This window comes from Oryctolagus cuniculus, chromosome 8 (assembly GCF_051225735.1).
Source record: "Oryctolagus cuniculus isolate XC-2025 breed Fujian yellow rabbit chromosome 8, ASM5122573v1, whole genome shotgun sequence".
Taxonomy (NCBI): domain Eukaryota; kingdom Metazoa; phylum Chordata; class Mammalia; order Lagomorpha; family Leporidae; genus Oryctolagus; species Oryctolagus cuniculus.
In genome coordinates this window covers 42,094,817-42,110,595 of record NC_142874.1, presented here as the reverse complement: position 1 = coordinate 42,110,595, position 15,779 = coordinate 42,094,817, and the positions used below count along the sequence as shown (strand labels likewise).

The following is a 15,779-nucleotide window of genomic DNA, read 5'->3' as shown; positions in this document are numbered from 1 at the left end:
TTTCTTCTTCCCTTTGACTTCCCTTCTCCATCTCCTCTTCTCTCCTCCTTGCAATCCTCCATCCTTCCTTCCCTCTTGCCGCCCCTCTGCAGGCATCTGAGGCCTGGGACTGGGGGTGCTGAGCCTTTTCCTCTGCCCCGCTCTTTGCTGGCATGCTGGTCCCTCTCACCTGGCTCGGCTGCTCTGCGTGTCTGTGCCTCTGAGTTCTCACCACGCCGGTTATTCTGTGTTATCGGTACAAGTACTTGACTAAAATAAGCTTCATAGCTATGATTGTCCCTTGGGTATCTGCAGGGCGCTGGTGCCAGGATCCCCATGGATATCCAAATCCTAGAACACTCAAGGCCCTTACAGGAGATGGCATAGTGGCTGCGCATAACCCCCACGCTTCCTTTTGTACATGTTAAATCATGTCTGGCTCGTTTATAATACCTACTGCCATGCAAACGCTATAACGTAAGTAGTCTCTATACCATATTGTTTAGGGAATAATGACGAGAAAGGAAATTCTGCACATGTTCAGTACACATGCGAACTTCTCTCCCGAATGTTTTCCAGCCTCATTTGGTTGAATCCATGGATATAGAAGCTGCAGATACAGAGGGCTGATTGTGTCTGTGTGATTGTTCCCCTGACCCTGTAACATATGTGCGCTCATTAGATTCCCAGTGCACTGGGTAGTGCCAGTGACACTGCAGACATCAATAGTCGCTGCCTGGATAAACGGATCCATGAGGAAGCATAGCTCGGAAACTTGTGTCAGGTGGCAGCCAGTGACTGACAGCTCCTGTGTGTTGAAGGTGGATTCTTCTACCTAGCAGGACAACTAGGATGCCCTGGACATCTCAGCTGCTGGACACCTGATGCCCAGGAACCAGAGATGCTACCTCCTCAGGCTGAACTCAAAGAGATGGCAGGACCAGCCTGGGTGTCCTCACAACCAAAGACCAGTCTCCCTGACCTTTCTTACTAGCTACCTGCAGTAAGGTACCGGGGCATAATGCCCCAGACCGGGTGGCTTCAGTGATAGAACTGCATTTTCTCGCAGTCCCAGAGGCTGGAAGTTCAAGATCAAGGTGTTGGTTGCACTGGCGACAGTCGGCCTGCTGGTGATCTCTTTCTCTGACAGAGTAAAGAACTGTGTTTCAGGGAGACGAAAGTAGGGATGGTAAAGCAAAAGTTTATTGAGATACATCCCAAGGGAGGAGCCGGCCAGGAAAGAGAGAGCACACAGCACCCTTGGTTCCTAGTTTGGGGTTTTTATCCCTGAAGCATGAGGAGCAGTAACTGGTGATGTGGCCGTGACGCTCACGATCAGCATTTGTGATTGACATCTGGGAGCTGCATAGGTTTGGTCTGTCGGTGCATATGGCTATGAACTGGTTTTTTTCTGGTTTGGCTCAGCTCCCATTTTACCAGGATATTTCAGCCACAAGTTAAACTGCAAAGTAGGCTGTCATGGGCGGGTTCCTGCAGAGAGCAGGAGTCTCACCCCTGGAAGAGGGGAAGAGGCTTGTGGCCTCCCTTTGCTCTCTTGTGCCTAATTACCTGCCTGACATTGGCACGAGGCCAGAAAAATGAGACTCAATGCTGCTTGACGCTGAGGGGCAGCTTCACTAGACAAAGGTTGATGCGAGGAAGTAGGGTTGCGCAAGAGGCCAGCAGGCTTGTGGGAGGAGCGTTCATGTGTGGTCTCAGAAGGGCTTTTCCCACCTAGCTAGTCAGTAAGAGCATTTGTGGAGGGTGGACGGGGATTGGGGAGGTAATGGGCTCCTGGGATTGCCAGGCAAACCTCCAGGGTCAGCTTGAAGCCTGCTGGGGGAGGGGCCCTTTGATTGTGGGGGTTGGGGTTACAGCTCTAGGGCAGGTCCAGATTCCAGCCACTGCCTGGCAGTCAGTCCCTGGAAGTCTTGTCGGTTGAGTTAAGCAGAGATTCCGATGAGTCATGAGATCAGCAGTTACCTTTTTGTTCATCAGAATGCGGAAAGCGAAAGGAAGACACATTCCCGTGCAGCTGCAGGTGTTGGCCTCGTCGCAAGGTTAGGATGGGAAAAGGGGAAGGCAGCTCTGTGCATTAGGTTATAGGCTTGATGGTTTCTTCCGAGGCCTCTCTCCTAGGCGCCTCCTAGGCTCAGGCTCTTTGGGTGCTGCCCGAGGGGAGGCTCCGCCCTCCTCATGCAGATGGTGGCGTCTCTGTCCTTATAGTTTCCTCCTATGACTTTCTGTGCTTCAACCAGATTCGCTGAGGGTCGGGTGTTCCTGTCCCACCTAGATGGCTCAGATCTCAATTATGGGGCTGCCCTGCTGGCCTCAGAACTCCTTTATAGGTGTTCCAATGCCACCCTTTCCGGACCACCTGGCGCTGTTTGGAGAGCCCAGTGACCTCCGGTTGTCTCCGCCACTGTGGACAGGACAGACGGAGCTACCTGCCTTTGTCCCAGGGCTGGCCTGGAGCTGGAGCATCTTGTCTCCCCTCCTGATTGTGCTCTGTGCCAGCAGAGACAGCCCACAGTCCCTGTGCTGGCTGCATTTCTAGAGACCTAGAGACCGGGAAGGAGAGGAACTCCCAGGTGCAAAGGGTGTGGGGAGGAAGGGAGATGGCACCACGGCTTCCACAGGGTGCTCACGTCCTCTGCTCGTCCCTCAGCCCATTACCAAGCTGCACACGGAATATTCCCAGCCCTGCAGCCCTGCTGCCTCTCTGCAATACCACTGCCCATCTGCATCAGCTCTATTAGAAGGTAAGCTCTATAAGGATAGGCATTTTCGTCAGCTTGGTTCCAGCTCCCAGATAAGCACCCAGGGAGCTGTTCAGTGAATGAATGAATGAGTGAATGAATGAACTCTGGCACTGCGAGCTCTTGGCAACCAGGACAGAGGGAGGGTCAGGAGCTGAGTGAGTCTTCCTGCCCGTTCTCAGGCTCTTGCTGTCGTTCGCACTGGGACGTGCCTGGTGCATCGGCATCGGGCTCCGGGGGTCTTGGTGTTAGCAGCACACCTCCAGGGGTCAGCAGTCAGGGGTCCGTGTCAGCTGCTGGAATGATCATCAGCTCATCTCAAAAATCCCTCTGGAGGTAGGTACTGTCGTTTTCAGAACAGAGTGTGAAGAGGTTAAGTGACCCCTCCCGGAACTACATAGCAAGCCACACGTCTGGAAATGGCTCTCTCACTTGTCTGGCTTCTCCTGCGAGCTCCTGTCTCTTCTTGGTTTTGTAGATATTTTAAGCTGTGTCGAGGCCTGCTCACCAGATGGCTTTTTAATCTCTCTCCTGTTGCTACATTATTAATCTCTAAATTGTTTAGTGGTGAGAACCGGTACAGAGAGGCCACATCTACATGGTGTGAGAGGCTTCTTGGGAAGGCCGCTGACATCTCACATGGGCCTTGGAGGAGGGCGGCCTAGGCTTGGGTGGAGGAACGAGAGGCAGAGCTGGGGCCGCGACGCTGGACTCCCGCTAGGCGGCGGCTGTTGTCATGGGGATCCAGAGGCCACACCCCTATGACCGGCAGCCCTGAACCTGATTTTCGTCAAGTATTCAGCTGGCGATGGCTTCCAGCTTTCGCCTGCTCCGAAGGGAAGACAGACCTCCTGGGAGGCATGCATTTTCTGAGAATCCATAACGCGCTGGATTCTGTCTTCTTCCTGGAAAATGGCTGATGGTGCAGGCCGAGATCTGCAAGTAGCGAAGTCCCACGGCCTGGAAGCTTTCCCTGGGCGCGCCGGCTCCTTAGAATGCGTCATGCGAAGCCTGGGGACAGACAGCTGCCACATGCCCTTTGAATAGGCTGTGTGTAGGAGGAGGCTGGGGAAGTTTCGTGGGGCTCTCCGGTCCCTCCATCTCGGCAGGCTGGAGTGGAAGGTGGCCTCGGAGGAGGAAGGTGGAGAGAGGTTGGGAATCTGCAAGGCTAATTTATTCTGCCAAGTCTACAGCATTTTGAACTTGCTCCACCCTTCCTATTTTCCATCTGTCTCATTATTCATCGCAGTAATATTTGGGCACTTGGAAAAGGGTGATATTTTAACATGAAGCTATTCCAAGGAGAAGGAAAAATATCCTCATTTGGCACACACCAGCCATGCAAATTAGCCTAAATAAAAATAAGACCAAAGGCAACTTAGAATATTATTGTACTTTTCCAGGCTCCCACCCATCCGTTGCAACCATCTCCTCATCCTGGCCGATGGCCTTGACAGGTGGAGAGATGTCAGCGCTAAAGACGCCACTCACACAGAGTGGACAGCAAAGATCCCACGCTCAGGCTGAAAGGGGACCAAGCCCACGAAGCGACTCGAGGCACCGGTGTGTGGACTTCCCACAAGTACACTCCCCTGCGTGGCCAGACGTGGCTGCTCGCAGCCCAGTGTGGCCAGGACCCTTTGCTCTGCTTGTTCTCGGGAGAGCTTTGAAGAGCTGTGTGTGTGTGTATCTGTGTGTGTGTGCATGTGTGTGTGTGTTCCTAGGGCCAGTGCCACGCATCCTGTATAGAAACAGGGTTGATCTGTCTTTTGGTTGTTTGTTTCTTTCTTTCTTTCTTCCGAAGGAGAAGAGAACACGATATTTCCCTGGCATGGGCAGTTTTCAGAGCAGGGTTATCAAATCATTCTCAAGCCTCAGGCAGCAAAGAAGCGGCTTCTCTGCTCTCTGCACGCGCACTGTTCCTCTCCTCTCTCTCACTCTTTCCCCCCTCTGCTCCTAGATTAAGTCCCTTTCTTGCCTTCCCTCCTTGTACCTTTTCTGGGTGTGCCTCCTGTTTGCTTCGGGCTCCAGGGTCCCCCAAAACTCGACGCCATATGCAAGTGCAGAATTGAGGGCACAGTCCACAGCCACCCAAGAGGACGGATGATGGCTTGATGGCTTTTTGAATTAATTTCCTTGAGGCACAGTTGAGAGGCATCATTGGCTACAGTCTCCAAACCGTCCCCTCGTTGTATTTGTGAACAGTTCTGAAAGGCGATTCTCGGTCCGCTGCATTTATCTCAAGGATCCGACACTTCCTGGGCCTGTCATGCAGGAGGCAAACGTCACCATAGCCAGTTCACGGCTCTGATTTCAAAGGTCATAGACTGCTGGTTCTATACCTTGATTTGTTGTGGTGGGTTTTTCATGATATACGAAACCAACAATGTTGACTTAGGAACTCATTTTTTTTAGTCTTTCTTCACACGTGGATGGCAGGGATCACACAACTTGAGCCATCACCTGCTGCCTCCCAGGGTGCACATTAGCAGGAGTCGGGAATCCCTAGCATTGCTGAGACTGAGCCCAGGTACCACAGTGTGACACGTGGGTGGCTCAAGCAGTGTCTCAATGTCTGTGTCAAAGCTGCCCCAACACCCACCCCGTCATCTGTTTTGTTTTTAAGATTTATTTACTTATGTGAAAGTCAGAGAGAGAAAGAGAGGCAGAAAGAGAGAGGTCTTCCATCCACTGGTTCACTCCCCAATTGGCTGCAACGGCCAGAACTGTGCCGATCCGAAGCCAGGAGCCAGGAGCTTTTTCTGGGTCTCCCATGTGGGTGCAGGGGCCCAAGGACTTGGGCCATCTTCTACTGCTTTCCTAGGCCATAGCAGAGAGCTGTATTGGAAGTGGAGCAGCCGGGACTCAAACCCGCACCTATATGGGATGCCAGCACTGCAGGCGGCAGCTTCACCCGCTGTGCCGCAGCGCCAGCCCCTGTCATCTGTTTTTGACCTGAGAACTACTTCACGGAGGAAACATGCCAAGAGATACGTGGCAAAGTGCTGAGGTGTCCAACCTCTAAAGCTGGTTTTCCAGTCAAGTCCAATGGGAGAGGAGTGAGACTCCTGAAGTGCTGTGTGAACCCCACTCCCCCAGATCTGGGGTTTCTGTTTCCAGGTAAAACCGCCAAGCTCTTAATTCTTTCACCTGAACGTTTGGTACCCTTCATTAATGATGTTTTCATTCTTCCCTAGCAGCTCCACATTTCTTTTTTTTCCCCCTGTCTGCCTCAACTTCTCATTCTTCCTGGTAGATCAAAGGCCAACTCCTAGCCTCATGCTTGACTTCTATAAAATATCCTTCATATTTTTCATGTTCTTTGATTTAGTAATTCCACATGGAGCAATTTCTTTGTGTTTTCCTGGACAAATATTTAGGCATAAAGGTGAGCACTGGAGCATCAAAAATTGGAAACAAGATATTTGAATACATTATGAACAATGATGAAATGGAATATTACGCAGTCATTTCAAATGTTATAAAAGGTTAAAGATATGAAAAAAGTCTCCAATGTATTATTTAGCAGAGGTAAAATGACAGTTATAAATACTGATTACTTGTCATTTGATTAAAAATATACACACAAAGTTTTGTTTTTTAAAAGAGGTACATTAGTATATACATCAAAGTGTAGACATGAGGGGCTGGCACTCTGGTGAAGCAGGTTAAGCCTCTGCCTGAGACAACGACATCCTATATGGGTTCTTGTTCAGGTCCTGGCTGTTCTACTTCTGATCCAGTTCCCTGCTGATGCCGTGGGAAAGCAACAAAAGATGGCCCAAGTGCTTGGGCCCCCACATCCACGTGGGAGAAGCTCCTGACTCCTGGCTTTGGCTGGGCCCAGATGCAGCCGTTGCAGCCATTTGGGGAGTGAACCAGCAGATGGAAGATCTCTCTCTTTCTCTCTCTCTCTCTCTCTCTCTCTCTCTTCCTCTTCTCCTCTCTAACTCTGACTTTCAAATACATAAAAAATAAATTTTTTAAAAAAAGCTTTAACTTCATTTTTTTAAAAATGTAAACATAGTTGTCTGTAACTAATTGGATTAGAGGCAAGTTTGCCCCCTTAATTTTTAAAATCTATTTTACTCATCAATTTTAATTGTTTTGCTTAAATGTATCTTCTCCTATGTTTATTTAAAAATAAACTGTATCCTCTTATTAAATTATGATTTCCTACTTCATCAAGAAGTTGGAACTAAACTCAGGAGGGAATTAGAGAAGTCGTAGAAAGGTCAAAATTAAGCCACAGTGCTGGTGTCCAGAGGCAGGCCACGAGAAGCAAAATCTCTCCTCATTGGAACCTGATTAATCCAAATCCTAAATTAATCAGAGTTTACACTTAGGAACTCTGTTGAACATTTAGCCCTACCAGAGAATTTTTGGCAGGAGAAAGCACCAGTCTGATCTGGGATGGCAATGCCCACATGTTTATTTCTTTGGGTTTAAAAGCTTTGTCTGGCTTGCGAGTCCCATTGCCCACCTACAGTTTAGCCTGGCAGCCCTGAGTGTGACCTGATCCACCTCCCTGCTGATGCGCTTAGGAAAGCAGTAGAAGATGACTCAAGAGCTTGGGCCCCTGCACCCATGTGGGAGACCCAGAGGAAGTTCCTGTCCCCTGACTTCAGGCTGGCCCAGCCCTGCTCATTGTAGCCGTTTGCGGAATGAACTAGTGAATGGAAGATCTTTCTCTGTGTGTGTGTGTGTGTATCTCCCCCCCACCCCACTCTACCTTTCAAATAAGTAAAAAAATAAATCTTAAAAAATATATAAATAAAGCCTTCTTGTTTCTATCACTGTGTGGCAATATGCTTACCAGAGTATTTCAAAAAAATTCATGGAAAACAGAATCCACACATAAATTTTTTCATAACGTGCATTTTCATAAACTTTTAGAAGACCCCTTTTATGCTTGGATTTCAAAATTTTTTTGGCATCAGAACAAATTTATCTTTTAATTCCATTTTCTTTAAAAAAAAGATTTATTTATTTTATTTGAAAGAGCCACACAGAGAGAAAAGGAGAGGCAGAGAGAGAGAGGTCTTCCATCCACTGGTTCACTCTCCAATTGGCTGCAATGGCTGGAGCTGCGCCAATCCGAAGCCAGGAGCCAGGAGCTTCTTCCAGGTCTTCCACGTGGGTGCAGGGGCCCAAGGACTTGGGCCATCTTCCACTGCTTTCCCAGGCCATAGCAGAGAGCTGGATCAGAAGTAGAGCAGCCAGGACTTGAACCAGTACCCATATGGGATGCTGGCACTGCAGGTGGCAGCTTTACCTGCTACGCCACAGCGCCAGTCCCTAATTCCATTTTCTGTGAGCAGTTTGAAGCACACTCACCCATGGAAGCTCTATGTCACTGTCAAATTCTCAGCCTTTGTGTCGCCCTTTGCCCCACAGCTGGGGTGCTGGGCTTCCATCTTCAGGCTCAACCTGACATTGGTTGCCTTGACAGCTCCTAGCCTTGAGCCTCAGGGACTCAGCACGCAGGCTCACCACTTTCAGGTCAACTTGTGCTCCTCTCCTTATTCCAGGGACCCTCTGCCCATTCTCTCTAGGACTCGAAATCCTACTTTAACCCATACATTGCTCAGGAATCCCAGAGCACATGAGTGGCTGCCCCCAGTTAGGGTGCAGTGACGGAGTCTCTGAATTCCGGTGTGATTGGCATACGGCATGATCTACACTGCTGTCTACACTGGACCTCACCTACTTCGGGGCAGCACTTCTACAAATGCCAACTCACTCAGTTATTGAGTGGCTACTCTGTTCCAGGCTCCATTCCAGGTTATAGAGAGACTGGTTTCATACTGCATTTAGGAAGTGGGAATAGGGGGCACTGTGGTGTAGCGGGTAAAGCCACCACCTGCGACTCCAGCATCCCATATGGGCTACGGTTTGAGACCCGGATGCTCCACCTTCTGATCTAGCTCCCTGCTGATGGCCTGGGAAAACAGTGGATGACAGCTCAAGTGCCTGGGCCCCTGTACCAATGTGGGAGACTCAGAAGAAGCTCCTGGCTCCTGGCTTCAGCCTGGCCCAGCCAGTGTGGCCATTTGGGGAGTGAACCAGTAGATGAAAGATCTCTGTGTGTATCTCCCTCTCTCTTGTAACTCTGACTTTAAAACAAATGAATCTTTTTTTGAAAAGTGAGAATAAATTAATTCTATTCTTAGAAGCAAAAGAAAGCAAGATAACTTACATACTTAAACTCCAGCTTTAATTCATCACATTGGTTTTTCTTCTCTTTGAATACACATTTGCCACATTGCATTTTCTTTTCAAGATGTTTGCTTTCCCTTAACAGATAAGTAAAGCAATTGTAGTTTTTTTTTTTTAATGATTACACCCAAAGATTGGCTTCTACTATAACTCTAGAATAGTATTTACTTTCAAAGACCATAGGCCAAAAACCAAAACTACTTTGAAACTCTTTACAATTTACACTGTGAGATATATTCAGTATTTTGCCCATGTCTACATAATGAGGATATTTCTGTCTTTTCACTGACTACACATACTGGCCCTGATTTGCTGATACAGATTTAACAAATTCTTTGGAATAAAATAGCCTGTACGACAGCTCTCCCGGCAGGTTGCTGTCCATTGGACAGATTTTAACGTTTTATTTAATAAAGCTGCTTGGGAAAGTCTTTATGTAGTTTGGGCATCATTTATTTTTTTGTTTGTTTCTTAATTCGATAACTGATCGTCTGGTTTGTGTAACCACATATGGTCTTTAAGGGTAAAGACAAAAGGTTGCTTAAGAGGGCTTTCGGGTTCTTGGTTCCTAAGTATAGGAGGGAAACAGGGCAGGCTTTTTCATCTGAAGAGTTCACAGGCTATTAAAAACATTAACAAGGTTTTACTGCATCCCCTAGGATAAAAATAATTGCTTTATAAATGGAAATCGGGCTTTAGAGTGAATATGGCAAGAGAATCTACTTAGAAGCCGGAAAAGGCAGAAACAGAAAACATGAGTTCTGATTCGTGTGCCATTACTTTAATCGCTAAACGCCACTCAGTTTAAGCTAAAGAGATATAATGGTGCCTTTGACAGACGCGTTCACATCAAGATTAGACAGGAGCCCTGCAAGTGTATCGTTGAACCCTTCTTACCTTCTGCCAAGGACGTCACTCAAAATCTCTCCCCTCAGTTCTCCTCCGACCGATTCTGCAGTTCCCAGCCAGTCCTGGAGCAGCCCCATGCGCACTAACCAGGTGAACCTGGTTTCACAGGAACACCTGTGTGTAAATGATATGCTAATAATTCAAGTTGTGTTTTAAGTGCACCATAGGGATCTCACTATTCAGAACACTGAAACAAATGCCTTTGTAAAGCAGAATCCCCCTTTTGTAATGTAAACAATGTAGGCCCAGGCAAAGCCTCCAATTCACCTAAGTTTAGATTTTTGCAAATTGGGTTTCATTAAGGCAGAATATACCTCTAAATGAAAATACGTTAAGTGACAGCTCTTTTGCCCATCAGAGTGGTTTTTAAAAATCTCATTACAATAAAGTCCATTAGTTTGAATAATTAAACACACAAAAACATGCTTTCTGTATGCTTTGAAATTGCCAGTTTCAATAGAAAAAAAAAAGCTCACCATTGAATGGCTTGTTTTTAAGCTCATATTTCCATCTTGTTTTAAAATGGCAAATAGTATAATGACAAACATGAGACAAAAGTGCAAGTGCAGAGTGAGGCAGCACCTCACCAAGAGGCCATTGCCTTCTTCTGGGCTGGCAGAGGAGGGAGTCTGAGCTCTGAAGACTGGGAGAAGAAACAGGCCCATGTGTCACCACTACAAGCTTACGACAACTCTGCAGTCCTATGGAAGTAAGGATGCTACAGAAGCTTGGAGAGGTTGGGGCTCCTGTCTGAAGTCAGGAGTTCTAAGCAGAGGTCAGAATTCCAACTGGGGCCAGCATTCTGCTGCAGCAGGTTAAGCTGCAGCTTGCAATGCCTGCATCCCCTATCAGAACCCTAGCTGGAGTCCCAGCTACTTTGCTTCCGATCTAGCTCCCTGCTGACACTCCTGGGAAGGCCCAGAAGATGGCCCAAGTGCTTGGGCCCCAGCTACCCACGCTGAAAGACCCAGATGGAGTTCCAGGCTCCTGGCTTTGGCCTGGTCCAGTCTCAGCTGTTGGGGCCATTTGGGGAGTGGACCAGTGGATAGAAGATGTCACTTTGTCTCCCCCTCTGTCACTCTGTCTCTGTCAATTAAATCTTTTTTTTTTTTTTTTTTTTGACAGGCAAAGTGGACAGTGAGCGAGAGAGACAGACAGAAAGGTCTTCCTTTGCCATTGGGTCACCCTCCAATGCCACGGTGGCGTGCTGCGGCCGGCCCACCGTGCTGATCCGAAGGCAGGAGCCAGGTACTTATCCTGGTCTCCCATGCAGGTGCAGGGCCCAAGCACTTGGGCCATCCTCCACTGCACTCCCGGGCCACAGCAGAGAGCTGGCCTGGAAGAGGGGCAACCGGGACAGAATCCGGCACCCCAACCGGGACTAGAACCCGGTGTGCTGGCGCTGCAAGGCAGAGGATTAGCCTATTGAGTCGCGGCGCCAGCCAATTAAATCAAGGAAGGGAGGGAGGGAGGGAGGGAGGAAGGAAGGAAGGGGAAAAGAGAAGAAATGAGAAGAGAAGGGAAGAGAAGAGAGGAGAGGAGAGGAGAGGAGAGGAGAGGAGAGGAGAGGAGAGGAGAGGAGAGGAGAGGAGAAGGGAGGGGATGGGAGGGGAGGGAAGGGGAGGGGAGAGGAGGGAAACCACACTCTGCATCTGGAATCAATGCTCTAAACCCCTCTGCCTACAATTCAGTTGAACTAGAAACTGTCAATACTTGAACATTCGGCACTCAGAAAGATGAAATTCACATTGTTCACCTAAAACCTTGCTGTCATACAGAAACCAAGAAGAGATGGGTAGGGATGAGCCATATGGCCTGAGTCTGTGTGTCAGGACCAGAGGAGCCCCAGCTGTTCTCCCCTCCAGCCCTGCCTGCTCCCAGGTGCCGCCCCTCCCCTCCCCCATCTTCGGGTTTACTCTGCGCAGCTGCATTTTAATTCTGGGTTGTTAGAGGGGACTGTCCATTCATCAGGTCTTGTGTGATGAGCTGAGACACCGACCTGAGCAGAGTTTGGTCTGTGACCTGGAAGCCTCCACGGCTTCACTCCTGAGACAACAGGTCAAGGGTAATGAGTGACGGCACAGAATCATTTCTGGGATGGCCCAGCTGTGTCTGCACATGGGGACAGTCACGCCGACTTAGCACACCCCTCAAAGGGAGGCGAGGGGGGGGGCCGCCTGTCCCTCACCTCCAGCCCTCTCTCAAGGACCTCCTCATGGCCAGAGTCCTCACCCTTGGAGGTGAAAGTCACAAAAGATGTTTGGATGAAGGAACTGCAAAGTCTAGACCAACCCCACATAGAATCTGGTCATTCTTCGTATCTCCATTGTAACTCAAAGACCTGTCATGGCACAGCTCAAAGGAAACCCAGACTCGGGCTTCTGTCTCACACACTGCATTTAGTTTTAGCAAAATCCCAGGAAAGAAAATAATTTGGAAAATGGTGGCTAAACTCATTCAGATTTAGCTTACAGACCCATGTGTCCATGTGTTCATTAAGGAGACGTTTTTAAAGTGAGCCAATCATTCAGGTAGTTTTAAAACAAACAAAAAAACAAACAAACAGAATATCCTTCTAGAACATCACCTTGCAGAATTGTGGAGTGCCCGCTGCACGCGACTTCATACACTGCTCCTAGAAATGGTTTCCTTTGGAACCCAGCCTTTCCAGATGGTTTCCGTGAGGTCAGACGTTAAATTGAGTCAGCTGTTGTGTTCAGTCAGAGCAGAAAACAAACTCACCTTGAACATGCCAGGGAGTTTTGTTGTCTAGTGAAGGCACATCTTCCATTTATAAGTGGCCCTCATCACTCGTGAACAAACTCTCAATCGTCCTGAGCACTGTGGGCGGGATGTCACCAAGTTGGTAATTATTAATAACTACTGATGGCTGACAATTATTAACGACATTTGTGAGAATAGGATAAAACACTAATTATAATAATATGAGATTTCCTGAGCAAACAGTAATTGCAATTGCAATAATGATCGCTATTAGGAGTGGGGAAATCAATTGGGGTGATTAAATCAGTAAAGATAAAGGAAGTTACATATGTAAATATGTATATATGATTGTGGAAGGTTGCTAAATTAAAAAAAAAGTCACTCTTGAATGAAAACTTAGACATGCCAGACGCTGTGCCAAAGACACTCATTGTCTCATTTAACCCAGAGAGCTCTGTGAGAAAGCGGAGGTTGAGAGCAGTCGTACAATCTGACAATGATAAGTTAACAACTGGTGAGTGGCAAAAGGGAATGTAAAGCCAGTCTAGCGAACCCCCAAGTCCATGCATCTCACCAGTTCTGTACATTGGCTGAAAATCAGTAGGTATGCTGTCTTCTGCAGGTCGTGCTCAATGCCAAGTGCCCTGAGCTGTGGAGCTGACTGGCAAGTCATAAATGGGCCTCCTTGGGTTTTTTGATCAGAATTGTGATCTTGGACACCTGTTGACTCTGCCCTCCATTGCCATGATTCTGACACCCACGGAAGTCCATGCATATGTGTCTGTGTTGCCTTAAGCATTGGGGCTGCAGGGTCATCATGAATACATAACATCTACAAAAAATTAAAGTGCTCAGTCCTTAGGGGCTTGTTTCAAAAATAACTCTTTGCCTCTACTTTCAAAAGAGACTGGTGGTGTTTTCCTATGAGCCAATGGGATGATAGGATTGTTGGCTAACATTTTATCTAACCTGGAGTCACCTATAAATCAACAAGATTTCATCTGTGTTGCAACGAACTATAACAAAATCCCATATACTGAATCCTAAGCCTGTGGCAGTACTTAATCCTTGATGATTCTCCAAGCGCTTCAGGCTCTGATGGAGCCCTAGAGTCATCCTTGAGAGCACCACTTGTCACTGTGCAGGGCAAATATTGTCACTCGGGTAGTCTCTATTGACTTTGAGAAATTTAGCTGTAGCAACTAATGAGAGCTCAGGATGGCGGCAAAACCATCCTAACTCAGATGAAACACAAACAAACCCCCTTATGGAGCGCACATCACTGTCCTATTCCCTTCATGGACATCACAATGCCATTCCACAGCAAATGGGTCTGAGTAGGAGTCCCGTGGACTTTGTCGCTTATTAGTTGGGCAACATTTTCTCATCTGATGGGGTCACACAGTGTCAGGATAAAGATGGAGCTCTTAGAATCCATTTCCAAAGCAAAGCAAGGAGACTGATCAAAATGACTTCCTTGGAAGCAGTGGTAAATCACAAGAGGGCTCTGACACGCCCCTTTATGGAGTGAACTAACTCATAGAGCCCAATGCAAGGGCACAGGACGCTCCCAGGAGGCTAGGCGGGCCAGGTCCTGAGACGACATGCCAAGCTAAAGTTAACATTTTGCATTTTAGACCAACGTGCTCTGGTCCCAAATAGACAGCTTCCATAAAAAATTAAACAGTTGTGAAAGACGCTGAACGATCAACATTTGCAATTTCCCCGCCTCTTTGTATCCTGGGTTAAATCTCACACATTAATATTTCATGAATGTTCTTTCGGCCGGGTTTGCATTCAAGTTTCAGTGAAACAGTGTTCGTGTATAGCCACGCTGAGACGCCGGCGCTCAGAAACGTGGCAACAACCTTGCCGTGGACATGCTATTCTCTGGGCAGAAAAATGATGTCTCACAGCAAAGCGTCTTTTCTCATTTGCTCTTCCCTGCCATCCTCTGAGGTGGGCAGGGCAGGGATCATGTTTATGGCAAGAGCGAAGTGATAAAAAGAATGAGATCAAAGAATTTCCTACAATCCGTGAAGCTCAACCCTAACGAGGCTATCCTGGCCCACAGGGCAGGACCACACTGCGATGCCCAGTAGATAAATGATTCGGCACATTTGGACAAAGTTCTCATTAGCGATTCTCCCCTCTGCTTCTTGTTGAATTTCACTGCCCCGTCTCTTATTTATCTCCGCTACGAACATGTTCGTCCAAACTGGGTATTTGGTGCTTAAGAGTTCTCCCGACACTGCTTTTTACTCACCAAATAGAGCCATAATCCTTAGAATGTAACTTCAAAATCCTTTTCCACAATAACCAATTGCTTCCCCCAAAGAGGACTGCGACTTCAGATGGAGAAAAAGCCGCTGAAGGAAACTAACTCTCAAGAAATGAAAGTCCCGTCTCTGTGTGCTTGGAGGCTATCACACAAATGCCTAAGCGCTTCCTTTACTCTCCCCATAGAATCTGAGGACCGGGCAGGTTGCTCGCGAGGTTACTCTGCCCTCTTCTTCCAACCTCACAGGCAGGAGAGGATGGGTGGGGCTCCATCCCCGAAATCATTTGTCCCCTTACAGCAAATCTACCCAGGCGGCTCTGGCTCTTTAAGATCTCCATTCTCCACGACTGAAATGATACCCAATCATACCATTTACTTTTCTCCTTGGATTTTTACACACTAGCTGAATTCTAACAGACTTTCTGTTTTTTTTTTTTTTTTTTTTTTTTTTTCACTTGAAGAAGGAGACAGAAATCTGAGAGGTAAAAGGAAACCTGCACCTATCATGTGGTTTGGAAAAAAAGAAAACACAGTCCCACGTTTTCAAAGGCGGCACGTGCATTCACACGATTAACATGCTTGCCCTCCAGGCTGAATTAGCAAAAATAAAAGCAAATCCACAAGAGCATAAAAATGACGCACGGAATCAGGCAAACCCTCTGTCTCACTCTGTGCTGTTCCTTCCTGGGGGAGCCAACCAACAGCAGGTGCACAGGTGTGCAGGGGCAGACCAGCTTCGTGACCAAGGTCATGGCTCCGAGTACCAGCGACACTCACGGACAAGCTTGACCAAGTCGCCCCACCTAACTCTCTCTTTCCTTAACTGGACCGTGGGGCTTGGGACAATACCTGTTCCATCCTAATTCAAGGAATTGCTTTCAGAGCCAAATTAGATGATGGATACGAAT

At 47.8% G+C, this 15,779-nt stretch overlaps 1 long non-coding RNA gene across 2 annotated transcripts; it reads right to left on the bottom strand.

Annotated features, from left to right (window-relative positions):
- Positions 1-1,160: 1,160 nt before the first annotated feature.
- LOC149124995 (uncharacterized) lies at positions 1,161-12,710 on the bottom strand. Of its 2 annotated transcripts, XR_016211875.1 has the most exons (5): positions 12,609-12,710; positions 9,855-9,980; positions 8,938-9,034; positions 4,732-5,002; positions 1,161-4,089 (listed from the first exon to the last, which is right to left on the bottom strand). It is a non-coding gene; the product is annotated as an uncharacterized LOC149124995 (long non-coding RNA). The 2 variants fall into 2 exon arrangements; XR_016211876.1 differs by lacking the exon at positions 8,938-9,034.
- Between the last annotated feature and the right edge of the window lie 3,069 nt (positions 12,711-15,779).